Below are 14,498 nucleotides of genomic sequence, written 5' to 3' on the forward strand. Positions count from 1 at the left end.
TGTATCTTAGTGCCTATGAAAATAGGTGGGGAAAAAAAAGGATATTCAGCAAAAATGATATTATATAATTTAAATTTGATAAATTAGGAAGCTGCATATGCTTAGAAATATGACCATTTAATTAACAAAGAGGTTTTGATATTGAAATCATGAGGCTTCAAACATTGATTGTTGTTTAAAAAAATGGTATAAAAATAGACTTGAATCATAAGAATGACCAAGACCATCTCATGCCAAACTTAGTTAAGCATGAGCAAAATGTTGCTTATACCTCTCACATCCCTGCTTATACATTAGCCCATCGTGTGTGTCATTTATTTCCTGGAATTCACATCCCAAACCTTTTGTCAAACAAGAAAAATGTTGTGAATTTGGGTTTTTAAAAGCAAGATGGTCATTTGATCATAAATCGGAATGCATGAATACATCCTATCAACTAAGCTACCATTTTGTGATCACAAGTGTCCACTTTCATACACAGATAATCCAATGGAATGCTTAATACCCGAAGCACATGGTCCTTTTCTATTGACAACAGAATGCAGGCAGGAATTTCAACAGAGAGGAGCAACGGATACCTGCAATAAGGATCAAAACAAAATGAATATTAAAAAATTTGCTCTTCGTTATTCTTTCTGGAAATATATCTTCATTGATCAAGCAATTAATACCCCCTTTACCTGAAGAGCAAAATGCATTTTTTTTTACTATTTTTCATTTCTCCTGCAATAGGAAAGTTAGCAGATTATCTATATATTTTTTTCTTCTGTGAAATCTTAAAAATTGTCTTATTTCACATATAAAGAGTATAAAATTACAAGAAAATTTGACCAACAAGATTGAAATTTGATTAAATACAGTATGTAGTAGGGGCCAATATATGTTTTCTTCATTATCACATACATCTAGTAGGTGTTGAATACAGAGAATATCAAATTGAAAACTGAGTGTGTATACCAACCTATACATTTACAGAAGACCTGTTCTTCCTGCTAAGTACAGGGCTTGTTCCCCATCAGGACTCCTGATGTAGACATGGCCCCAATCGATAGCACCTACGACTCTTGGAAACCTGTAGCAATCATCAAATTGTCGCTGGGTGGTTTGAATTTCTCGTCATCGGACACTTCATTAACTATTACTCCTTGCCATTGCCTCAGAAAAATCTTTGATGATTCTGCACACGGATGACTATGATATAGTTGCTTTGTCTGCTTGCATCTTCTAAAAGGTGCCTTTAGTTAATGAATGATATGTGATGTTGTGTAATTGCTTTATTGATATGAAAGCCAATTGATACTTTACCATTTACATTTGCAAACATTGTGCTTCTGTTATGAGCTGATGTTTATGATGCACTGGAACTGATTAAAGAGATTTTTCTTAGATTCACTAAAAAAAAATCTACTGCAATAACAATCCATGCAAAATGGAGAATATCTCTCTTAAGCTGGAATGACATACTAATATTTCTTTTTGGGTGATTATAAACCATCCTTCATGATAATTTCCCACTTGAATGACATATTTGTATTAAAAAATGTTGCTACATTGTAAAAAATGAGAGAAAAATAAAATCCCCACCCATTTGCAACCCAAAGGGTTACATGTTTCATTTCCACAAAAACCTTTCTCTGAAATACCCCAACACTCCCCCTCCCCTGTACTCCTGACTGAAAGCAGAAACAAAATTCATACAATTTGGATGATGAATTATATTAGGTTTTGCATTAATTATTTCTGTAAACCATGTGCATGTTATCATTAATATGCAAGAAGTGGCCTGATGATGTCACATCCACACATTTCCCATACATGAATGTACAAGGGTTCCACGATATTTGCTCTGGCGACAATTACTTAATGGAAAATCTGCATGCTATGCAAAACATAAAACTTAATTTTCATGACTAGATACTTCCAACCCTTGATCCTTACATTATTCTGAACTCGCAATAACTATCTTAAATATATAATCAGCAGTCAACCACATTTTTACATTCCTGGAGGGAAAAAAATGAACGATTATAATTTCAAATCACTAGAGAACAAGTGGGGATGTGAATATTGCATATTCATGAGGATACACAGAACTGTTTCCCCCAAGTAATGTAAAACTTTAAAATTGAATCAATTCATAATTCTCCATCCAATATTGATGGTTTTTGCGAGCCGAATTTTTCTTTATAAAAATCTCATTATTTTTGGCCTGGAGAATCGCTTTCATAGAACATAATTTGACCCCCCCCCCCCCCCAATTACCTTCTGCTTTATAGCTCGCATATGCAAACTCACCATTGGCATAAAAACAAAGTCCTGTCAAAACATGTAACATGTCAGGCAATGTGTCGTCGTTTCTCTCTGTTGGTAGCCCACTCTGAAAGGTTCATCCTTGTAGCATTCAAATGGATTCTTCCTGTCTCTTAATCCATGCTGTGGTCTTCCTATGTGTTGCTGAATCTGCATGGAAGTTGAAAGATTGTGTTGAAGAGTCATCATGAATGGGCAATTTACTCTTTGAATTTCATTTAATTCAAAAGTGTTTAAAGTGAGGAACAGAATGTCAAAGATTATACAGAAATCCCTAAAAAAAGATAGGATAAAAATGTCTAATTGTCATGAGTAGCTTTTCTATTTACCTACATGTACTTGTAAATGTGAAGAAAGAAAACTGCCAATTGTTGCTGATCATCATCATTGATCAAACCATGTGCGTCTAAGAGATGCTGAATCACTTTCAATTGGCTTGAATAGTGAAGGCAAGGCACTAATTTTATGGAACATTGTTTACACAAAAAGAGGGTATTGCTTGCGAGTGACTTTCGAATAACATATTTTCATGAATCTTCATCAAAGTCTCATTAAACTTTTTTTTTCTACATCCACCCCCCCCCTGGCATTCATAAGACTATGCTTTTTTCTCTCTTTTAAATAAATATTCAACAAAATGTCAGGATTAATTGGAGATCAACAAGCCTTTAAAAAAAAGCTAGTGACCAGTACACATATGCTTATAACATACAAGCAAGGCCCCCCCCCTCTTCCTTTTTGTCAATTACTATGACAAGAATGAAAAAGTAACATACATGATACATTAACAATTACAAGATGAATTCAAATCACAGAAATAACATTTAATGCAAAATGCCATTTTAATGATATCTAATTTTTTTCAATATGAATTGATAAGACATACCTCACTCTGTTGCAAGAAGGCACAGCAGTTCAAAAATGTGAGCCATGTTTGTCGTCTTGATTGATCACAATCTCACAATCTGCCGAGTATGGTCTGTTTCTGATATGGAAGAAAAAAAAAGAATGAAAAAATATTTATTCATCAATCATACTGCAATGTACTAGGCCCTATATCAAAGAAAAAAATAATAAGCAGGTACAATTGTAGAATGATAAAATCCGCTGTTTCAAAGGAGTCTTTCAACATTTTCTGATTTTTTTGTGAGAGGGGATGCTGCGGAGCCACATGAAGTCTCAGGGGAGCATATCTCTGACAGAAATAAACCTATTTATCGGTCTACTACAAATGTTTAGAACTAAAGATCAAATGCACTTGTAGTTATGTGCGGTCTCGTGTGGATTTAACATTGGAAGGACACCTTGTGAAAAAAAAATACTTGAAACAAAGAGAGTGGGGTAGAGAAAATAACCCCCAAAAGATAGAATTTTCAAAGTTAGACCTCAGTTAGAATTACTCAAATTATTCAATTAGGCCTAGGATTTCCATTTTTTGTTTTGACGACACCGTAAATCTAGAAGTGATCGCAAATGCGATGCCGAAGGTAAGTAAAACTTAGTTTTAGTAAAATCAAAGTCATATTAAAATTATGTTCATATACAGCTGTTGGAGTAAACAGTGGTGAGTGGAACCCAATCTTTTTAAAACATTTTTTTCCAAAAATATTTAAATCAGGGCTTAGCCTTAGACTCGAGTTGACCCTTATTAAATTTTTTTTTTTACTCCAACGATGTTGTAGGACTAACTCTAACATGGCTACCAGGTAAGCCTGGCCATCTATCCAAGCCAAGGCAAAGGCAAAGCCAGCCCAGGGTAGAATGTCTAACGTTAGTAGTAAGTTAGACCGGCTCTTGTATTTGTAACGTTAGAATTTTTTTTATTTATTTTTATCGCTGCTCTCCTTGGTCTTGATTCACTTTTCAGACAAAATTCGATGCACAGTATTGTGTTGGCAGGGGTATCGTAGACAACAAAAATTCCATGAAAATCACACAAAATCGAAAATCACTCAAAATCACTGCCTGGCATAACTAGTATCGGCCTTTCAATCACGCCTACCTCGCCTGTGAGTGTGACTGCTAATTGCGTCTCGCACTGCACTGCTCATCTGATAACCAAGAACGCACACAAAAATACATGGCTGGGACTGAGCAGCTTAGAGACGCGACGATAACAATGATTAAGATACCATTTCAAGTTTTCGAGTACACTTTTGGAAAGTTAAAGCTATCAATGATAGTTACAGATGGAACTGAAGGCTCCGTCATGATTTAAGCTCCAATAAATTATGTAATTTACTTACAATCTCGGTCGAAGTCGTGAAATTTTAAGCTTTAGATAAGCCGATCACACCGAATCTCGTCTCCGTCCAAAAAACTTTTTTCTTGCAGCAAACTTTTCTGCAACCGCAATGCTGCTCTCTGATTGGTTAAAACCGTGGACTAACTTTAATCCACCGATTTAGTCCACCCCAAAGAGCTGACTAAATCGTGACGTCAAATGACGCGTTTTATACCCCGGTATAACTTTAGTCCACCTTTGTGAATCGCAAAAGTTAGTACCTAGGTACTAACTTTAGTCCATGGATTAAAATGACGTCAAATGACGCGTTTTATACCCCGGGTATAACTTTAGTCCACCTTTGTGAATTCGGGCCATTATGATTATTATGTTATGAAAAATGTATTATACGAATGTTATGGATACAGAAGAAAACAATAAATCAAATCAAATCATCTAAATGTGAATTACCTATGTTGCTACACTCTGCAGTAAATCTTGAACATAGCAAAGTACATATTACAGAACACTGTTTTATTTGCCTAAAAATGAACTATAAATGTGGTACTTTAAATTTATACTTACGTGCAGTAGATACTACAATTTTGCTGCTCCCAATGCTTCTACCATTTGTATTCTCTGCATAGACAGAGATGGAGTACCAGCGAAAATCTTGTAGTTCCTCCAAGAGATATTCCGGTTCTTTGATTCCTAGATAAATAAAAGATAAATAAATAAATAATGCAGAGCTCCCAGCTTTTCACGAAAACTAAATTCCCAATTTTTTCCCTGATTAAGTTTAAAAAATTCCCTGATAATTATTCAAACTCATTCCCAGTTTTGCATGTTTTCTCAGTTGTTGCAGTGAATTACATGTATTTTCAGTATCAAAACAATAATGTAAAACTAATTAGTACCACCATATCCAGTCATTCAATGGATGTTGTTTTGATAATGAACAAAGTATAATCAGAGTCTGACTAACTACCATGGTTTCGATTTTTGGGCCGATCGAAATTCACTCATTTTTTTCCCCTCATTTGAGGCATTTTCCCTGATTTGAGGTATTTTTTTATCATTTTCCCTGACTGGAAAACCTGGGAAACCTGTAAAAATGTTAATGCAATGTTTGTATTATAAGTATCAACATAAGTCTTGTTTGTCCTCCCCCAAATTAATACCCCTTTCATAAACCCAATTATGCGGATAATAGCCGCATAATTTGGTCGTAAAATTGGAGGAGGACCAGAGTAGTTATCCGCATTATTTCGATGCTGCTATTATCCACATAATAGCAATTCAATTCAATTCAATTCCTATCCTGAATTGAAACTGTTTGTTATTCCTTGTTCGATTTGATGAGATGTTTAGTAATTTGTTTGTCTGATTTTACTTTATCTGTTCAAATTATATCACCCTGGAGTACCCCTTCAAATATTAATTAGTCCTCCAAAAGAAGATTAATCCTACAAAATCAAATTTTATAACATTAAGGTCTGCTAGGGTGTCCAACCCTGTATGGTGTCCCCCCTCACATTTCATTTGGATTGCTCTAGTCTGAATGGTACACAGGCTCACCAAATATATTCTTGCAGTCCATTTGGGTGTCATTCAGACAGTACATAATGACGTATGATTGTTCTACTCCTCCGTCGAATCCTGGCTGCCAGTAAGCCATGAATGAATGAGATGTGGTCCGGCTTGCATCGACACGCAACGATGTCGGAGGCTCTGGTTTTGCTGTTTGAACAAAAGGAAGTAAAGAATTGACAATAATAATAATGATTATCAACAACATCATCATCATCGTCATCATCATCACCATCACCATCATCATCATCATCATCACCATCCTCTCATCATCATCTCAATTCTTCACCATCACCATCACCATCATCATCACCATCATCATCATATCATCATCACCATCATCATCATCATCACCATCACCTCCATCATCATCATCATATCATCATCATCATCACCATCACCACCATCATCATCATCATCACCATCATCATCATATCATCATCTTCATCATCATCATCATCATCATCATCTTCATCATCATCACCATTACCATCATCATCATCATCATCTTCATCATATCTTCATCATCATAATCATCATTTCATCATCATCATCATCATCATCATCATCATCATAATCATCATCATCATCATCATCATCACCATCATCATCATCATCAAGGCTCTTAAATAGCACCATCTGCATGTATCTAGAAAACAATCTGGGTAATTTTTGTTTTTTGCTGAAAGAAAACATGCCATGGCTGGTATTCAAACTCACAACCCTTTAACTGAAAATGAAAGTAAGAACCTACAGACAAGTTATGGAAATAATAGTCATCTTTTGATTTAGTCAATAGTCGTGGTGTAGCGGTTCTGACTCTTGCCTTGTAATCAGAGGGTCATGTGTTCGAATCCCACCATGGCCTAGCGCCCTTTGGTAAGGCGTCAATCCACAATTTGCCGCTCTCACCCAGGTGCTAATTGGGTACTGGTAGGAAATAACCATCATTGTGGTTGGTTTAGCAAGTGTGCGCCTAACAGGCTGCTTGGAATGCTATGAATCCAGTGACCGGGTAATAATAGCTGTGAAGCGCTTTGAACAGTCGTAGATTGATAAAGTGCTATATAAATGCCAATTATTATTATTCATTACATTTTGGCGATCAATTAAAGCAGATTTGTACCCCGCAGGATGAATTCCTTGAATGCACTGAGTGCTGAAAGGCAGCTCGAGAAAAGCCAGGGCAACAATAATAGTGCAACTCGAAATAGATCATTCCTAGATACATGTAGGTGGTGCTATTCTCTATTATTACCATCTGGCCCGTATTCTGAAGTCGAGTTTAAAGATAAATTCCAGTTTTGGTAACGATCTCAAAATGACTTTTTACAGAATCTAATATAATGACCACCCAAGTGTCTGTTTGTATGAATAAAAAATATGTGCCAAAGGATTCTGGGAGAAATTGTGTAATTGTTGAGAAATAAACAAAATAAGCGCGGATTCGGTCACTTCCGTCGGGTCTTTATTCCAGCAATAATAATACACTGTCCCATGTGTGCCTATCTGTGTTGGTGATCTTCAGTGTGAACGTTTTTCAGCGTAGATTTCAAGATTTCACAAAGTTCAGTTTATGTAACTGTACCAGATCTAGATCCTCGATGATATTCTGACAATTAAGCCTGGTTTTACAGACTTTCTCATGAATGCAGTGTTTACTGCAACTACTGGCATTTCTCTTTAACTTTAAACTCAGGTTTAATGTTGTGGTTTAAGTATGGACAGCCAATTGTTACATAATCACTAACAGTAGAGAAAAACTTCAGCTCATTTGGCTCTCAAATCATTCATAATAGTCTAGGATGATTGTCTTCACCATCGATGAATCAGGAAAGAACACGGTAAACATAAGAAACATACAACTTAATCAAAATTTGATACTTTTGGCTTCCGATACTTAAAGCACATCTTTAAACCTGAGTCTAAGTTAACCCCGACTTCAGAATACGGGATTATATGTCAGAGTGAGTGATCGGACTTACATGTTCCACTGAGGTTAATGACAGCTTCATCCACTCCTATCGTGTTTTCTGCCGTACACCTGTAATTTCCGTGATCAATGTCCGGCTGTACATTCAGAATACTCAACGTGCTCGTCACCACGCTCTCGTAGTCGCTGTTCACCACAGTATTGACCATCAGCGTCCGGTCCAGAGCTCATCAGAGTGGTTGCCGAGCCTCTCCCAGTTCACCCTAATGCTTGGGTTGCCCTTGACGACGCAGGACAAGGTGGCATTCTTGCCCTCATTTGTCGTAGTCCGATTGTTTGCCTTGTTCTGAATGGTAGGTGGAACTGAAAAGAGAATCAAATGATATCGTGGAGTAACTAATTTAACTGATATTTATGTGATAATATCCATTTGAAATGACCATCTGTCATTCCCTCAATCTCTATTTCAAATAATGATATAGGGTATTTATATTGCGCACATATCCACCTTGTTAGGTGCTCAAGGCGCTCCTATATTACCCGGCTTAGCTTTAGGATGGCTCGAAAGAGCTTGCTTTTAAATATTTTTTTTTACATAAGTAGCAACGAACTTTTACCTAGATAGAGTTCTCTACTGTAATTTGGGAGTCTGTTTTCAGGAATATTAGGTCGAGAGTGCCCTTGAAGTTTTTTAAAAGTCTGAGATACAAGGTTTAAACACTGGGTATTGGGCGTGCACTTATTACCCATGCTACATGGGAAAGTTACAAATTGATCCAGATTTTGGAAGTTTGAACCCTTATCATGTCGTTCAGTCGAGACATTAAATGTTGATCCCAGAAGAAAGTAATCATATCTCATTGATACATGCCTGAAAAAAATCAATTACACACACCAACACACACTGTTCACTTGCAGCCCTGAATACCCCTTTCATTTCACCGAGTACCCTTTCATTTCTATTCTATCACCCATCTGTTCACTTACATAGCACAATAGTTGATCCTGATTGCTACTCCTTGGAGGGATGTTGTTATTAGCGATGCACCTATACACACCCGCATGGTGTCTTCTAACCTCCCTGAACTGAGTAGCTGTGAGCCATCCTCCTTGGTCAACTGGTCAAGCATCAAACCTTCGTTGTTGGCCATCACCCAGGTCAGGGCCGTCTGGGGTTGCCTTCGGCCCGGCAGGTGAACTCTAGGTCCGCAGTGCCCTCTTGTGACTTGACTGACAGGGTTTGCCTGAGGATAACAGGTTCTTCCGGTGCATCTAAGAGGGGAATAATTATAATATTCACAAAAATAATGATCTGGGCCCCGTCTTACAAAGAGATTGGTTGGATCAATCGTAACTCTAGGGAAATCCATCAGTGCCATGTCCTTTGTAAACAAAGGAAAACACACCAAATTGTCAAGAAATCAATGATTTCATGGATATACATTCATATCTAAAAAATCTTTTGAACAAACATGCCTTTTACATGTTGACTTTGCTGGCTTTCCATAGTTGCATTGATCGGAACATCGCAACTCTTTGAAAGACAGGCCCTGGCATTCATAAGATGCTTAAGATACAGTGTACATGCTATTAGTAATCCAGTCATTGACTGATAGCAAACTTGTTATAGATATCTCTGGATCTGGATGTACACGTTGCAGGGCCATCAGGGCATAAACCCATTGGGTACTTGACCTGAATTTTGCCGGGACCGGCAGGTGCAATACACCGGGTGAACACCCTACTCTTTGACGAATAGTGTATTGGTTTTAACAAGCATAGGTTGTGACTCTCCTATACACGGGACCAACATTTGAGTCCTTTCCGATGGACAGAGTGTTTTCCAACTGCATTCACACCTGCACTGAATAGAGTGGTGAAGCACGCTAACACACAACGCTATAGCATCAGATTTTTTTATCAGACACGTTTCGGCATGAGCGGGACTCGAACCCCTCACGTTGAGATCTACGTTCTTATCCGAAGCATGCGCTCTAACCGACTGAGCTACGCTGCCTCAGATACTGCGCATTTGGACCCTGATTGTACTCACATTTGACATTAGGAACGCAAGGTTCTGAACAGACGGTAGAATCACAAGATGGACTGACAGTGGTACAACACTTGAAGCTCTGTCTGTAATCTTGTTTGGTAAAGTTTCTCATGTAACTCAGAGTTGTCCTGGATCCTTGGGGTTCGGAACTTTCCTCAAAGTGGGTCTGCAGGGCGTTTGGCTCGTTTATCGTTTCAACACCTGCACAGAAAAAATATAACAGTAAAAATATGTAGTATATAGACCTGCCAACCTCTGGGAATGAAAAACTGTATTGTGTGATAAAAAACTGTATTTTCCCCCCCCAAAAAAAGTGTATTTCATAATAAAATGCTTGGCGCACTCGCTGATCGCGTTGCTCAAGCTGCATTCAAGCTAAAATGCGCACTGCTCTTGCAGATGAAAAAAAAAACCATTGAAACATGTGTATACCTACACCCTGGTTTTAACAAAATGATTAAAAAAAAACCAAGTTACCTGAAATTACATTGATGTAATAACCATATTTGTGTACATTTTATACGCGAGGATCTGCAGACTTCCATATACCCAAAATACGCACCTCCTTAGCTAAGAATTGTATTTTTTACAAAGGACCCGTTATCTGGAACAAGTTACCAATTTTTGTTAAATCTAGCCCATCTTTAAATGTTTTTAAAAGGAGATATAAAACCCAACTTATCAGTAAATATTCAAATAATGTATGATCAGGTTTTTTTTTTTTTTTTTTTTTTTTTTTTTTTTAATCGTTGATATATTATTAATGTATATTGTCATTGTGTTATAATTTGTGTTTTCCCCTTTTATGTTCAATGTTTATTTCTGGTATTCAGTATTTATTACATTTTACATTTTACAATATCATATAATTATATTCATTTTCCAGATTTTGTTAAGGTGGCAACGCTAATAAGGCTTTCCCTTTCTAGTTGCCTCCTCATTCATTTATAAATTATGTACACTCTTTTCTTTTATTCAACTGTTTTCCAGATTTTATTATTGTGATATTTGAAATTTTCTTATGTAATTTATGTAAACTTTGTATGTGCTTTGTATTTGTTTTTTATGATGAATGGAATAAATGCTATCAATCTATCTAAATAGAGACATATACCCATACCGGTAGAGATTATTTTTTCAATGAATTACGATTTTGTAAAGAAAAAAAATTAACGGACTGCCATATACTGTATTGGTTGCAAAAACATACTAAATAAGCCTAAAACGTACTGGTCGGCAGGTCTGAGTATAACATCTTGTAAAACTTATATTGATTTCATTTTGATTGACTATTTTTCAACATACTGTAACACCTACTGTAAATATTGTGTCAGTGCAAGAATGCCCTTAACACCACACTTCTGCACATTGCATGCATGCAAAAACACCTTTAGCTGCGCGCATAAGTGCATTGCATAAGGGTATTTCTGCACCGATGAGATGCCTGAAAATGCGTTGCTAAGGGCATTCTTGTCCTGATACCAAGATATGATGAAACATTCTTTAATTCCTGTAATCAACACCTATACATAAAAAAGTATAGCCATACAAACATGTACTAGTGTAATATCTTAATACATCTTCTTCATTTTTAAATCTTTTTGTTTGGCAATCAGTCATTATCCACTATTTTTGCCATACACTATTCATAAATATGACGTTCAAGCGCTATTCTGGTATTATTACTTCTTCATGTACAACAACAAGTATTCTTTATAACCTCTTTATTCCTGAGATCGGCAACAGTGAATAACGTATTGTTGTACTATTGTTTTTTATGAAATAAAAACAGGAAATAAAAGCTTTGTGAATGTGGATGACCAATTTCCTATTATTCTTTTGGCAGCACACCAATTATTAAGTAAATCTATTTCCTTTTATTTCTTCACTTTTTCAGTCATTTTGAAAAAAATGGAAATGATAAATGATACACCATTTAGACACAAGAAGCACAAGAAGGGAGGGATTAAAAAAACTAATAAAAATGAATCAGTAGAAAGAAGAAAACGGCTCAAGAGATAATGAAAATAAATGGCTGGTAATAGTGGAACTACCTCTACATATACAACTGTGTGTATTACCCCTATGCTTTCATCTACTGGAAAGAATGAAATACATTTTTAGATCATCACCCCCCCTACCATCATCATACACCTGTCTGCAGTACATTTATATAAAAAACATTGATGCATACATGTTTTGTTATATGATTAATGTGTGTAATATACAAGCAATAATCAGCTTTTGGTTTTTAGGTAATGCTATCATTGAGATAAATGGATATTGTCAACTTCACTGCAGAAAGATAACTACATCCAAATTACCAATCAAGAAGCTGGATAAACCAATTCCAGTATCGATCTCCATTATTTGTTCTATTTTTTTTTACCTTGAATTAGTTTTTATTTATACTTGTTTTTACTTTAATGGACCCCTATTTCCACAATAATTTATCAAATTACCAGTATCGACAATTAATGGTTTTAACTTTTTGTAGTCTACCTTGAATTAGTTATCATTTACACTTGTTCTTTACTTTATTGGTATTTATTTTCACTTCAATGTTATAGGAAGATTACTACATCAAAATCACTGAGATTATTTCTCCAATTACCAATATAAACCTTCATTAATGTTTTTTTCTACTTTATAAAGTGTTCTTGAAGAGGTTTCTATTCAAATGTGCCTTTTACTAAAAGAGGCTGTTTATTTTGAGTTCATTATGGTTGAAGTGCTTTTCATTCAGTTCTTATTAGTCTTGTTTAAGTCTGTGTGTACATGTATGTGTGTGCGGGGGGGGGGGGGGGGTGGTTGGCATTTATTTGTCATTATTGTGCAATCTTAGCTGACAAACTGAATACTCTGTAGAATACCAGATCGATGCAGAGACATATTCTGTTATAAGCTACTGGAATAATTGGTTTGTACTGAGCTAATGGAGGGGGGGGGGACAGCCAAGGAAGATAAAGAAGAAGCAATTAGAGGAAGAGAGTAGAAGGGATCAGACAAAGTGGAGGGAGTGGGTAAGGGTGAAGGTTTGTTTACTGGGTGAACCTAGCCCCCTAATTCAAGGGTTCCATGATATTTGCTCTGGCGACAATTGCTCCGCTCTAAATTCCACACACTAATTGAATGATCCACTTCAACCCTGGATCTAACGCTATACCCTACATCCTAAACCAAGCCCTAAACCTAGGATAAAACCCTATTGCAACCCTACTAACTCTTAATGTGCCATTCACTGTAATCAGCAAATGCTATTTTTTCAGAGAGTCTATATTTACTTGTTTTATTTACAAAACAATTTCTCATTTGTAATGTATTAATGTATCGCGCGGTGACCCCTTTCATAAGCATCGCTTCTCCGGGGTCTCCGAACCATCTATTTGTTTGTTTGTTTTTTCTGATACTTTGTTGATGCTGTATATTGTACTGTTTTTATTCTTTTGATGGTTGAATAAATAAATGAATTGAATTGAAAAAAAGGGAATCACTCCTGAGACAATAATATTAAACCTCTTGACCATAAGCTGAACTGAACAATGGAATCACTCATGCATGCATGCACTCCTCAAATTTCAATAGGCAAAACAATAGCTGTATGACCATTGCACGAAAGTGTGTTCATGGCACTCCAATGGATGCACAAATATGTGTTCATGGCACGTTAGGGGTTAAGTAAAGCCTGAAGCAATTTGTCGCCAAAGCAAATGTCGTGTCTCCAATTTAACGCGGTCAAAGAAGGGATCCATTCCCGAAGCAGTTCGTAAGTTATGCATAACATGACTGGTGGCCTTTTCTTGTGCTAAATGTTTTATTCTGTGTAGCTGACTTGGAACCTAAGAACAGGTTACAGTCTCGGATAATTTTGAAAAAAGTTTATAAAAACATCATCTGATTTCATATTTCAATGAATGACTGGGTTATACCTTGTATCCAGACTAGATTAGACGCAGGATTGCTGGCCCCGGATCTGCAAACCATGAGCTTTGATGACCCCGCTTCAACCTCAGGACAGATGGTGACCTCAACGGTCGTTGGACAGTCTAAGGATGTCAAGAAGATAATAGTAATATATTTTGTCATATCATCATCAACATCGTCTAAGTACATTAAATTGATATATTTTGTCATCATTATAAAAAAATTATCATCATTACTTTCATAATAATCTAAAAATAATTGTCATAATCACTTTCATAATAATCATGAAAACAACATCATCATCACTGTCATCATCATCATCATTTATCACCATCATTATCATCATCATCATCATCATCACTATCATTATCATCATTTTTATCATTGTTGTCATCATAATCATCATCATCATCACAAATATCATCATCATCACCATCACAAATTCATCATCATCACCATCATCA

General features: G+C 36.2%; 1 long non-coding RNA gene and 1 pseudogene across 1 annotated transcript; both read right to left on the reverse strand.

Moving 5' to 3' along the window:
• Positions 1-14,498, reverse strand: part of LOC121420467 — a 62,441-nt pseudogene that overhangs the window by 15,572 nt on the left and 32,371 nt on the right.
• LOC121420468 lies at positions 2,356-4,916 on the reverse strand. The gene is made up of 3 exons (XR_005970764.1): positions 4,557-4,916; positions 3,197-3,295; positions 2,356-2,460 (listed from the first exon to the last, which is right to left on the reverse strand). It is a non-coding gene; the product is annotated as an uncharacterized LOC121420468 (long non-coding RNA).

Source organism: Lytechinus variegatus, chromosome 8 (assembly GCF_018143015.1).
Source record: "Lytechinus variegatus isolate NC3 chromosome 8, Lvar_3.0, whole genome shotgun sequence".
Taxonomy (NCBI): Eukaryota; Metazoa; Echinodermata; class Echinoidea; order Temnopleuroida; family Toxopneustidae; genus Lytechinus; species Lytechinus variegatus.